The following is a 12,941-nucleotide window of genomic DNA, read 5'->3' on the forward strand; positions in this document are numbered from 1 at the left end:
ACATTTTTGGGCACCAAAGTCTCTGCAGATGGTGACTGCAGCCATGAAATTAAAAGATGATTGCTCCTTGGAAGAAAAGCTATGCCCAACCCAGACAGACTATTAAAAAGCAGAGACATTACTTTACCAACAAAGATCCATCTAGTCAAAGATATGGTTTTTCCAGTAGTCATGTATGGATGTGAGAGTTGGACTATAAACAAGGCTGAGCGCCAAAGAATTGATGCTTTTGAACTGTGATATGAAGACTCTTGAGAGTCCCTTGGACTGCAAGGAGTTCCAACCAGTCTATCATAAAGGAAACCAGTTCTGACTATTCATTGGAAGGACTGATGCTGAAGCTGAATCTCCAATATTTTGTCCACCTGATGAGAACTGACTCACTGAAAAAGAGCCTGATGCTTTGAAAGATTAAAGGTAGAAGAGAAGGGGATGACAGATGATGAGATGCTTAGATGGCATCCCCGACTCCATAGATTTGAGTTTGAGTAAACTCTGAGAGTTGATGATGGACAGGGGAGCCTGGTGTGCTGCAGTCCATGGAGTCCCAAAGAGTCAGACACAACTAAGCAAGTGAACTGGACTGATAAAAGCATGAAAGTTATGTTCCTCAAAATCATATCACAGAATTTATATTTATAAAAATTCCCCAACATGCAATCACATAGACATTAAACCAATGGTTGTTGAGGGCTGGAGATAAAAATGATGAATTATTTGTAAATGAGGACATTCCTATTTGTTCTGCCTTCTAAATTTTGGAGTCATTTAGAAATAAATGAGTTTGTGTGATGGAGCATTTGAAGATCTTTCCTTCATTGGAATAGTGCAATAGTTTAGATGGACAAATCCGTTTCCTCATATGCTTTTACATTCTCTAAACATACCCAGGGCTAGTCTAGTGTAGTCATAAATAGAAATAAGTTAGTGCTTAGCACACTGACATATTACACTTACTATAATGCAGGTCATTCTGTAACTACCTATGTTGCCTTCTCCCCTTTTAAATGGATTAAAATTCTTTTGTGTAAATATCTAAAAAAAAAACAAAAACTGGAATTAACAATAAAAAACAAAGTTTGGGGTAATAAATCTTCTTTAGTAAACACTCAGGTAAGTAAAGGAGATGAAGTGTACCTGAGTAGAGAAAAATATGAAATTTTATTTTGGTATTGCCCTGGCTATCTTGAAAGATGCATATTCAATTAGGAAAATCCGAAAATAAAGTAACACATATGATGGAGAACTTAAGGTATGCAATTTAGCTCTTAAATCTAGATTTTACTCCAAACTAAAAGATTTTATTCTCAATTTAACTTTAAATATCTAAAAGAAACATGAAACAAGATAGGTACTGTGTTTGAATTTTCTATTTTTCTTAAATTCAAGAAATGAGAGAAACACATAAGCAGATACTGCTACTGCTGCTGCTAAGTCACTTCAGTCGTGTCCGACTCTGTGTGACCCCACAGACGGCAGCCACCAGGCTCCCCCGTCCCTGGGATTCTCCAGGCAAGAACACTGGAGTGGGTTGCCATTTCCTTCTCCAATGCATGAAAGTGAAAAGTGAAAGGGAAGTCGCTCAGTCGTGTCCGACTCTTGGCGACCCCATGGACTGCAGCCTACCAGGCTCCTCCATCCATGGGATTTTCCAGGCAAAGTACTGGAGTGGGGTGCCATTGCCTTCTCTGCATAAACAGATAAAGTAGTCCTAATTATGGTATATGTGACTATAATACTCCCACAACTTTTACTATTTTTGTTTTCGATTATGATAGCCTCTCACTTAGATTCAAATATTATTTTGTTTCTTAATATTCTTGCTGAAATTATCAACAAATTACAAAAAATATTTTATTAACTAGTAATTTTATTCCATTGTCAACACTATTATGAAAACATATAACTTTATTAATATGTACACTTCAAAATTTTAGCTATGATAAACTTAAAGTTTTTAATATCTTGTAGAATCCCTACAAGATTTGGATGGAAAATATTGATAAGTCCTTTTTAAATATAGTGTTCTTTTTGTTGTAATTCATTTTTATAAATTGAATAACCTCACTTTCAAAACATTGTTTTATATTTTTTTTAATCAAGGGTTTCTTATATATGATGACAGTATAGCTCATTTTTCTGTTTTTTGCTCTCTTACTTTCACTATTGAAACTGGTAATAATTTTGGACCCCATGCCATTTTGTCATGTAGTTACAGCTTGCTCTTTTATAAAAGAAAATTGGAAAACCGCTGAGTGTTACAGATATTAATGGTTGTTAGACAAGTATAATAAAGGATTCCCTTTTCAGAGGATCACAAAGCTTTTATGTCATTATTCATGAATGACTAATGCATTCATAGAAGTAGAGCACTGATCTCCAAGGCTAAGATGATGGACAGTGAAGAGGAAAAGAGAGGCTAAGAAAAAGTCGTTTGTCATATGTGAAGATCTAATAACAGACTTGCCTAGAATGAGGCATTTCAGCTAAATTCAGAAAAAGAAACTTTTATTACATGTGAGTTATCATTCATGGCTTCTCAGATCACCAAGGACAAATCTGCTGGATATCTTTGGATAACTGAATGTTTTTAAGGCCCATTAACAATACAAATCCTAGAAAATAATAAATAGGACTTAGGTAATGCCGTGAAACTACACTTTTATTTCCTTTCTTTTACCAGATCACATATATGTTCCTCAAGTTGTGGGCACTTAAAAGAATCATAAATAGGGCCTCTGCATTTGTGATTGTCTGACTATAAGTAAAGGAAACAAGCTTTGGGTTAATAAAACATAACATGAGTTTATTACAAGGACTTAGAATAGTTTCCAGAATCTCAGGAAATTCTGAAGATCAAGAAGGGCAAGATCCAAAAATGTTTCTGGTATCATGATAGGAGGAACTAATGGTTCTCATCAGGATAGCTCCATTACTAAGAATCAGTTCCTGATATTTTCGTTTAAATGTTTTTCAGTTCAAAATCCAAGTTCTGGAGAGAGATAGCCATGTGATCATCAAAGGAGAATGTGTTCATGACCTTATTTGTAAGGCTGCATGAAAAGGTTGACAAGTGTAATTGCACAAGGAGGGGTATTGAGATAGTGTTATTTTATTAAAAAAAAAAAAAGGAAATTAATGATGGAAAGATTAAAAAATAAAAGTTATGAACTACACCTGGACTCAATCTCCTTCAGATCTATTTGAGTATGTGTGTAATAATTACAAAAGCACACTGAGTTTTTATATATTATCTCTAAACTATGTGCCTCAAAGTGAGACTGATCAGAATTTGGCCTTTATAGAATAATATCTATACTGTCTTTGATCTAGCAGCACCTTAATATCATATAGAAATCTAATTTACCAGGAAAGAATGCATGAACTTCAGACTGAGGCGATCTAACAATACATTAATCTCAAGCATGTAATTGCTAAACTGACTTTGGAATCTGGACACAAATTAATTACCAAGTAAATGCTTGAGGAATCATTACTGTGACTATCTGGCTTAGGTATATGGTCTAACTAAAGAAAGATTACAGAAGAAAGTAATTTTATTCATTGGGACCAAAATTATAGGTCTAGATTCTTTAGAATAATTTAAGGATTTGTATTATGACTGGGGAATAAATTGTGGCTTAATTTTTATAGATTTTTAATATACAAAGAGATTTTGCAAAGAGTATTGCTTAACATGAAAATAGGGAATTCCCTAGCAGCCCGGTGTCAGAAGGACTTTCCACTTTCATTGCCAAGGGCATCGGTTTTACCCCTGGTGAGGGAGCAAAGATCCTGCAAGCTGCAGAGTGTTTCAAAATAAGATAATAATAAATTTTAAAAAAAGAAAAGAAAACAAAGTCAATAAAATAATCCCCTTAAATTGGCTGAATGTATCAGTCATTTCATCCAATCATTTAAGAATGAATGAGGGCTTCCCTGGTGATCAGTGGTGAAGAATCAGCCTGCCAATGCAGGAGACATGGGTTCAATCCCTAGGTCTGGAAGATCCTACATGCCACAGAGTAACTGAGCTCAGGTGCCATGACTACCGAAACCCATGTATCAGAGAGCCTGTACTCCACAATAGGAGAAGACACTGCAATGAGAAGCCTGGCACCACAGCTAGAGAGTGGCCCCCGCTCCTGGCAACTCGAGAAAAGCCCATACAGCAACAGAGACCCAGCACAGCCTAAAAAATAAATACATAAAAAATAAATAATGAACACTCTTCTTTATATTCCAAGTAGTGCTCTAAAAGGATTCCCAGGTGGCTCAGCGGTAAAGAGTATACCTGCAGATGCAGGAGATGCAGGTTCTGTCTCTGGGTCAAGAAGATCCCCTGGAGAAGGAAATGACAACCCACTCCAGTATTCATACCTGGAAAATCCCACGGACAGAGAAGACTTGTTGGCTATCACTCATGGGGTGGCAAAGATTTGTTCAGCACTTAGTGACTGAGCAGATGAGCAACAGAGCTCTAAAAAAAAGGGTGTATTTGGTGGTGGTGGTAGTGAGAGGGGTTTCTGTCGTCATGGAACTTTAATTCTACTACAGAAGATACAAAATAAATATCCCCATGAGTATATGATACAATTAATGTCAGCCACTTGTATTACTATGAAATAAAAAGAAGGTAGGGAGATAGGGAAAAATGGGCTGGAAGTAATATGGAGGACAGATATTAAATTTTAGATAGAGTGATTAGGAAAGGCATCTATAATTATCATTTAGAATGAAACTCTAGATCTCTTCAAGAAAATTAGAGATACCAAGGGACCATTTTATGCAAAGATGGGCACAATAAAGGACAAAAACAGTATGGACCTAACAGAAGCAGAAGATATTAAGAAGAGGTGGCAAGAAGACACAGAAGAAATATACAGCAAACATCTTAATTACCCAGATAACCATGATGGTGTGATCACTCACTAGAGCCAGATATCTTGGAGTGCAAAGTCAAGTGGGCCTTGGGAAGCATCGCAAGCTGGGGGAGATGATGGAATTCCAGCTGAACTCTTTCAAATCCTAAAAGATGATGCTGTGAGAGTGATGTACTCAATATGCCAGCAAATCTGGAGAACTCAGCAGTGGCCACAGGACTGGAAAAGGTCAGTTTTCATTCCAACCCCAAAGAAAGGCAATGTCAAAGAATGTTCAAACTACTGCACAATTGCACTCATCTCACATGCTAGCAGAGTGATACTCAAAATTCTCCAAGTTAGGCTTCAACAGTATGTGAACAGAGAACTTCCAGATGTTCAGGCTGGATTTAGAAAAAGCAGAGGATCCAGAGATCAAATTTCCAACATCCGTTGGATCATAGAAAAACCAAGAGAATTCCAGAAAAACTTCTGCTTCATTGACTACACTAAAGCTTTTGACTGTGTCAATCATAACAAACTGTGGAAAATTCTTAAATAAATGGAAACACTTTACCTGTCTCCTGAGAAAGCTGTATGCAGTTCAAGAAGCAACAGTTAGAACTAGACAAGGAAAAACAGACTGGTTCAAAATTGAGAAAGGAGTTCATCAAGGGTGTATATTGTCACCCTGATTATTTAACTTACATGCAGAGTACACCATGAGAAATGCTGGACTGGAAGAAATACAAACTGTAATCAAGACTGCTGCGAGAAATATCAATAATCTCAGATATGCAGATGACACCACCTTTATGACAGAAAGCAAAGAGGAACTAAAAAGCCTCTTGATGAAAGTAAAAGAGGATAGTGAAAATGCTGACTTAAAACTCAACATTCAAAAATGAAGATCATGGAAACCAGCCCCATCCCATCGTGGCAAATAGATGGCAAAACAATGAAAATCATGGCAGACTTTATTTTCCTGGGCTCCAAAATCACTGCAGGCAGTGACTGCAGCCATGAAATTAAAAGACACTCGCACCTTGGAAGAAAAGCTATGGCCAACTTAGACAGCATATTAAAAAGCAGAGACATGACTTTGCCAACAAATGTCCATATAGTCAAGCCTATGGTTTTTCCAGTAGTCATGTATGGATAAGAGAGTTGGACCATAAAGAAGGCTGAGAGGTGAAGAATTAATGCTTTTGAACTGTGGTATTGGAGAAGACTCTTGAGAGTCCCTTGGACTACAAGGAGATCAAACCTGTCGATCCTAAAGGAAAATCAACCCTGAATATTCACTGGAAGGAGTGATGCTGAAACTGAAGATCCAATACTTTGGCCATCTGTTGCAAAGAGCCGACTCACTAGAAAACACCCTGATGCTGGGAAAGATTGAAGGCAAGAGGAAAAGGCGATGATAGAGGATGAGCTCTTTGGATGTCATCACCGACTCAATGGACATGAGTTTGAGCAAGCTCTGGGAGATGGTGAAGGACAGGTAAGCCTGGCATGCTGCATTTCATGGGGTCACAAAGAGTCAGACAGAACTGAGCAACTGAACAACAACAACAAATAATCATTTAATAATTACAATAAAGAGACAAGACAAGGAGTTAAATCACACATATATTATCTAACCTGAAAGAGTTGGTCAATTAATACCTGATATGATTTTAGTGGGCTTCCCAGTTGGCGCTAGTGGTAAAGAACACCCTTGCAAGTGCAGGAGACGTAAGAAATGCAGGTTTGATCTCTGGCTTGGGAAGATCCCCTGGAGAAGGAAATGGCAACCCACTCCAGTATTCTTGCCTGTATAATTCCATGGACAGAGGAGCTGGTGGGCTACAGTCCATAGGGTTGCAAAGAGTCAGACATGACTGAGCAACTGTCACACACACACACATACCATCCTTCCCTTTCTATTATTCTTTGCTTCTAACTTCCTTCACATGTAATTATATTTTGAGGCCACTTGCAGGTAATTGAGACTTTTTTGTTTTGCAAAACAGCACCCAGGAGTCGAAAACCTCATGGAACAGAGTTTGGCAAACACCCTATGGAAGTGTGAAAGTCCAAATTATTTGCATTGAGTAGGGAAAAATTCTGAGAAGCAATTCACTTTTAGGTCTTTCCTAAGGATTCAGGCTAAAGTGAGACTGTGAGACTGCCTGAAATTGCACACTTGCTCCTACTTCCTTAGCAGTGTCTTCAGGAGCACTTTTCTGATAAATCACTAGAACATCTTAAGGATAGCTGCTGAAGACATAACCTAAGACAACATCCTCTTCTGTTTTACCTCATACCCTCTAGCTCCTCTTCATTGCTTTCAGTTGCCAGCTTTTCCTTCTCCCTCTGACATATAAATGTTGAGTTCATCAGCACTTAACCTTAGATGCTTTTCTCACTGTCTACTCCCTAGGCAATTTCATCTATTCCGATGGCTAATGCTAGTAGCAATTTTTTCACTTTCAACTTAGACTTTCCTCTAAGCTTTAGGCAATATATCTAACAGTCTACTCAATATTCCCACTTGGCTGTCTCACAGGTAACTCAAACTCAATATACCTCAGAATGAAAAGTTTGCTGTTCGGTCGCTAAGTCTTGCCAACTCTTTGGAACCCCATGGACTGCAGCACTCCAGGCTTCCCTGTCCTTCACCATCTCTCAGAGTTTGCTTAAACTCATGCCCATTGAGTCAGTGATGACATCCAACCATCTCACCCTCTGTCTCCCCCTTCTCCTCTTGCCCTCAATCTTTCCCAGCATTAGGGTTTTTTGCAGAGTCAAGTCTTCACATCAGGTGGCCAAAGTATTAGAGTTTCAGCTTCAGCATCACTCCTTCCAATGAATATTCAGGATTGATTTCCTTTGGGATTGACTGCTTTGATTTCTTTGCAGTCCAAGGGGCTCTCAACAGTCTTCTCCAACACCACAGTTTGAAAGCATCAATTCTTCGGTGTTCAGCCTTCTTTATGGTCCAACTCTCTCATGACTACGTGACTGCTGGAAAAACCATAACTTTGACTATGTGGAACTTTCTCGGCAATGTGATATCTTTGCTTTCATAGTTATTCTTTCATAGTTATTCTCTTTCATAGTTATTCTTCCAAGGAGCAAGCATCTTTTAATTTTGTGGCTGCAGTCACTGCCTGCATTGATTTGGGAGCCCAAGAAAATGAAATCTGACACTGTTTCTACTTTTTCCCTGTCTATTTGCCATAAAGTGATAGGACCAGATGCCATGATATTCATTTTTTGAATGCTGAGTTTTAAGCCAGCTTTTTCACTCTCCTCTTTTACCTTCATCAAAAGGCTCTTTAGTTCCTCTTCACTTTCTGCCATTAAAGTGATATCATCTGCATATAATCTATCTCAGCACCCATTCCATATATCATGTAATCACATTGTGGAAGAAAATCAGCCAGATAATTGTTACCATAAGAATTCTATTAACAAAAATGATAGGCATGAGAAGGCTTCAAAGTTAAAACTTGAGGGAGCAGTGTGGAAAGTTTTACTGGGTTCAGTTCAGTTCAGTTCAGTTCAGTCGCTCAGTCGTGTCCGACTCTTTGTGACCCCCTGAATTGCAGCACGCCAGGCCTCCCTGTCCATCACCAACTCCCGGAGTTTACTCAGACTCACGTCCATCAAGTCAGTGATGCCATCCAGCCATCTCATCCTCTGTCGTCCCCTTCTCCTGCCCCCAATCCCTCCCAGCATCAGAGTCTTTTCCAATGAGTCAACTCTTCACATGAGGTGGCCAAAGTACTGGAGTTTGAGCTTTACTGGGTTAGTTTCAGGAATAGTTTTACTTTATACAGTTTAACAGCCACTGAACAATCTGTTTTGTATCAAGAGGGATGAAGAGACAGTAGATAATTTATGTGCAAGAAAAAATGGAAGGAAGAATTGAAATTTTCAAGTATAAGCAAAGGTCACAAAGGAAAATTCTTTTTCCATCTCTCACAACATCCTTGTCCTACATCTCACTTGCCTTACCCTAAGAGCAGTTCACTATATTTTTCCTGGATTATTCCAATAATCTTCAAAATGGTCTCTATATACTATGAACCTTCTATAGTCTATTTTATATGTTCTATTAAATATTTGGTAATTGTAAGATATTATAAAAGGCTGTAAAATGCATAAAGCTAAAATACTAAATTACTCATTTCTCTATCAGCTGGTTTAAGAAAACCTCTGTGTGCTTCTCCCTGATCCTATCAATTTTGTCTTCACCTAGCAATTACCATTATCCCAACTTTCAGCTTTAATATTTATTCCCATGTCCTTAAAACATCTGTCTGTAGCTCTAAAATATATTGTTTATTTTCCCTGTGCTTAACTATACAAAAAATACTGTAAGTATTATTCTATGACTCACCTTTTCCAAAAACCATTGTATTCCTGATATGCATATATGTTATACAAAACTGTTATATAATGTTCCACTGTATATAAATATAATACAACTTCTTTATACATTTTAAAGTTGTCAGAATTCTGGAAGTTGTTCCTTTTTAAAAATTAAAGAATGAATTAATATTTATAAATGCCACTTTAATGAATGTTTCTATACATGTCTTCTGACATACATATTATAGAGGTTTCTTCAAACACTTCAGTAGAAGCAGTATGTCTTTGGAGATATGTCTTCAGCTTTACTAAATAATGCCAAATAATTTTCCAAAGCATTTTATATTTATAATCCTAGCAGTCATGTGTGAGAAATTCAGCTGCTCTCATTTTTTGCAAGATTTTATAGTGTGATCTAATCCATTCCTCATCCAGCAGCTACTATGACCTTTTACAAATGCAAATCTGATTAAGTCACCCAAACTCTGCCTAAAATCCTTTAATGGTTTCTCATTGATCCTAGAATAAATTCTAAGAGTTTAACATTGTCAAAAGATTCTTTTTGCTCTGACCTCTCCATCATTTAATATTTTATAACACTCTCCATGCCTTCTATTTCCACACTGGCCTTAAGGAATTTTTCCTGCCCTAAGACCTTCATACATGATACTTTTTCCTGGAACTCTTTTTTTTTTTTTAACTTTTTTTTCCCCCCTGATTAATTCACTCCTTTTGTGTTATGTTAAATGTCACTTCCTCAAGGAAGTTTTTTTTTTTTTGATTCCTTAGAGTTTATTAGGACTTCTCATTAACTACCATTGCTTTTTTTCTAAATACAGCATTTATCACAAAAATAATTAAGAAATGTTACATGTGTTCTTTAATGTGCCTGCTAGTAACATTCAGTGTCAAATGAGGTCAGTTGCAGTCTCTGGTTCTATGTTGTTCACGAAATTATTTGGAGCCACTGGCAAATACTTTCGATAGTCAGTGCTCATTATAAATGTTGAATGGGAATGGCTAATCTCTATATTCGTACAAACACACATATTATACTTTATATTAATTTTTCATCCAGAAGTGGTAAGTTATTATTTAGCAAATACTCATGTCCTCTCTATATTCCCAATTCCCCCAACTTCTAAATGAGGAGGATATTCTTTTGTGCCATTAATATTTATCTTAGCCATGAACCACTTTGATCAATGGAATGTGGAAGGTATGATGAAAGCTGAAACATGGAATGCGCTTGCTCTTTTAGGTATGCCCTCTCGCCTTCTACCATCACCATGAGAAGGATATACTTTAGCCAGCTTGTTAGTCCCTTAAAAATATGGGAGTCACATGAGGCAGAACTGAGGGAAGTGCAGATCAAGAAATACCACAGGCTAAACCAGAGACAGATATAAGTGGTTCTTTTGATAAGCTTTTTGAGATTTGGTGGTTAATTGCAGGCAGCGAAAGTTAAGGGGCACACCAAATTCTTAAAAGGATGAAACTTGAAAAGACACTGTATAGTCAGGCCACCCAAGATGGCTGTTCTCTGTACCTCCTGTTTGACCAGTGCCTGCATCACCTACACTCTTCTAGGTGTGTACTTATAAATACGTAAGTATTTATCTTGCTACATACTTGCCCAGGAACCAGCTAATGCCTGGTCTAACTTTCAGTTCAGTTCAGTTCAGTCCAGTCGCTCAGTCATGTCCGACTCTTTGCAACCCCATGAATCACAGCACGCCAGGCCTCCCTGTCCATCACCAACTCCCGGAGTTCACTCAAACTTACGTCCATCGAGTCGGTGATGCTATCCAGCCATCTCATCCTCTGTTGTCTCCTTTTCCTCCTGCCCCCAATCCTTCTCAGCATCAGAGTCTTTTCCAATGAGTCAACTCTTCACATGAGGTGGCCGAAGTACTGGAGTTTCAGCTTTAGCATCATTCCTTCCAAAGAACACCCAGGACTGATCTCCTTTAGAATGGAGTGGTCCAACTTTAGCCACTATGATATCTAATGGGACAGTGAGGGGTGTGTCCCTCTGCTGGTTTCCCTGGTAACCAATGAGCCAACCTGACATTAGTCCTCCCTATAACTGGTAACCTCCCTGCCCTCCCCAAGCAAAAACTGCCACCTTGTTAGCCTCACACAGTGGGGTGTTGCTCCAGGATCTTCCTTCAGACAGGGAAGCCCCCTTCATCCATTAAACACTGATGTCTTTGTTGCTCACTCTGGGATCTTTCTTCAGTCTTAAATCTTGGTAAGCATAGGCCTTATAGGCATGCAGGGTGCAGTGGAACAGACGCAAAATTAATTAACAGATTTAAGATTTCTCAAAAAAAATTATCAATAATGTAAAAATAAATCCAATTTAGTTTGACATATAAATAGCTGCTCAGATCCTTTTTCAAAATAACTTATATGAGGATAAAATACAAATTTAAACTTTAGAAAATTTAAGTGGTAGACTTCTTTATTTTAAGGCTCTGATTATGAGCCTTTTACCTCATAAACCCTTTCATGCATCTGAGTGTAAAACAATAAGGACTATGGCCATTATAAGCTATAACTGACAATTTCTCTTAATATTTTAAGGGCCGGCTTTAAACTGAACATTTTCCATTAGAAGTTCACAAAAGGTTTTATAATCTTTTTTGTGATGACCTGTACTTTTCAAAGCTGAAATATAAAATACTTTTAACCAATTATCAACTATTCCTAATGTCCAAGCTTAGCATTTTAGTCATAAAGAAAAAGAAAAAAAGCTTTTACATTTCAGAGGCAGTGAGTATATCATAACTGCTGCTGCTGTTAAGTCACTTCAGTCGTGTCCGACTCTGCGCGACCCCATAGACAGCAGCCCACCAGGCTCCCCTGTCCCTGGGATTCTCCAGGCAAGAACACTGGAGTGGGTTGCCATTTCCTTATCCAATGCATGCAAGTGAAAAGTGAAAGTGAAGTTGCTCAGTCGTGTCCAACTCTTAATGACCCCATGGACTGCAGCCCACCAGGCTCCTCCATCCATGGGATTTTCCAGGCAAGAGTACTGGGGTGGGGTGCCATTGCCTTCTCCATATCATAACTAAAAGCATATAATTTGAGTCATGCAGATAGCACAATACAAATGCAAGATATACCTGCTAAGTTTATTCTTGGTTAAAGTAGCCTCTGCAATCTGGAAATTATTTCTAAACTTTTAGACCAAGGAGAGTTAAACTGAAGAATTTTTGTACTATCCCATAATATAAGGTTTATCAGAATTTGCCTTTATTATGAGAGTCAGCATCCGTTTTTCTCAGGGTGGTGGTTTTGTGCTAGGATCCAAACAATACTCACATGCAGAAGCAGGAATTCCAAGAAAACCTCACAAACTTTATGATCTGCACCCTTGGTTATCATCAGTCCTTCTAGGGACAAACTTCTGAGCCAGGTTAATTTTCTCTGAAAAATTAAGACTAAAGTTCAGGATTTCATAATTAGATCCCCTGTCTACACCTAGAAGTCAAGTGATGTGAGCATGAGTACTTTAAGATAATCATGGGGATGCTGAAGGTATGAAACAAGGCCATATGCATAGAGGACAATCAAGCTAATATAGCAGACAGACAGAGATTGCAGATGGAGTTTCTCATTTGATTTCCAAAGAGCTTTGATTCCTTGTACTCCTTTAACAAGAGGCCTATGTACACATACTTCTTTTCATGGATTGATAAATATAAGGAG

General features: G+C 37.9%; 1 protein-coding gene across 4 annotated transcripts in view; it reads right to left on the reverse strand.

Moving 5' to 3' along the window:
• MGAT4C (MGAT4 family member C) overlaps window positions 1-12,941 on the reverse strand; it is a 418,542-nt gene that overhangs the window by 176,599 nt on the left and 229,002 nt on the right. The window contains exon 1 of one of the 4 annotated variants that reach the window (XM_059886619.1): window positions 11,010-11,460. The exons of the other annotated variants lie outside the window; for them this stretch is intronic. The gene's annotated coding sequence lies outside the window, so the exon portion shown is untranslated. Of the gene's footprint in view, window positions 1-11,009; window positions 11,461-12,941 lie in introns of those variants that run through there. 4 annotated transcript variants of the gene reach the window in all.

This window comes from Bos taurus, chromosome 5 (assembly GCF_002263795.3).
Source record: "Bos taurus isolate L1 Dominette 01449 registration number 42190680 breed Hereford chromosome 5, ARS-UCD2.0, whole genome shotgun sequence".
NCBI classification, from domain to species: domain Eukaryota; kingdom Metazoa; phylum Chordata; class Mammalia; order Artiodactyla; family Bovidae; genus Bos; species Bos taurus.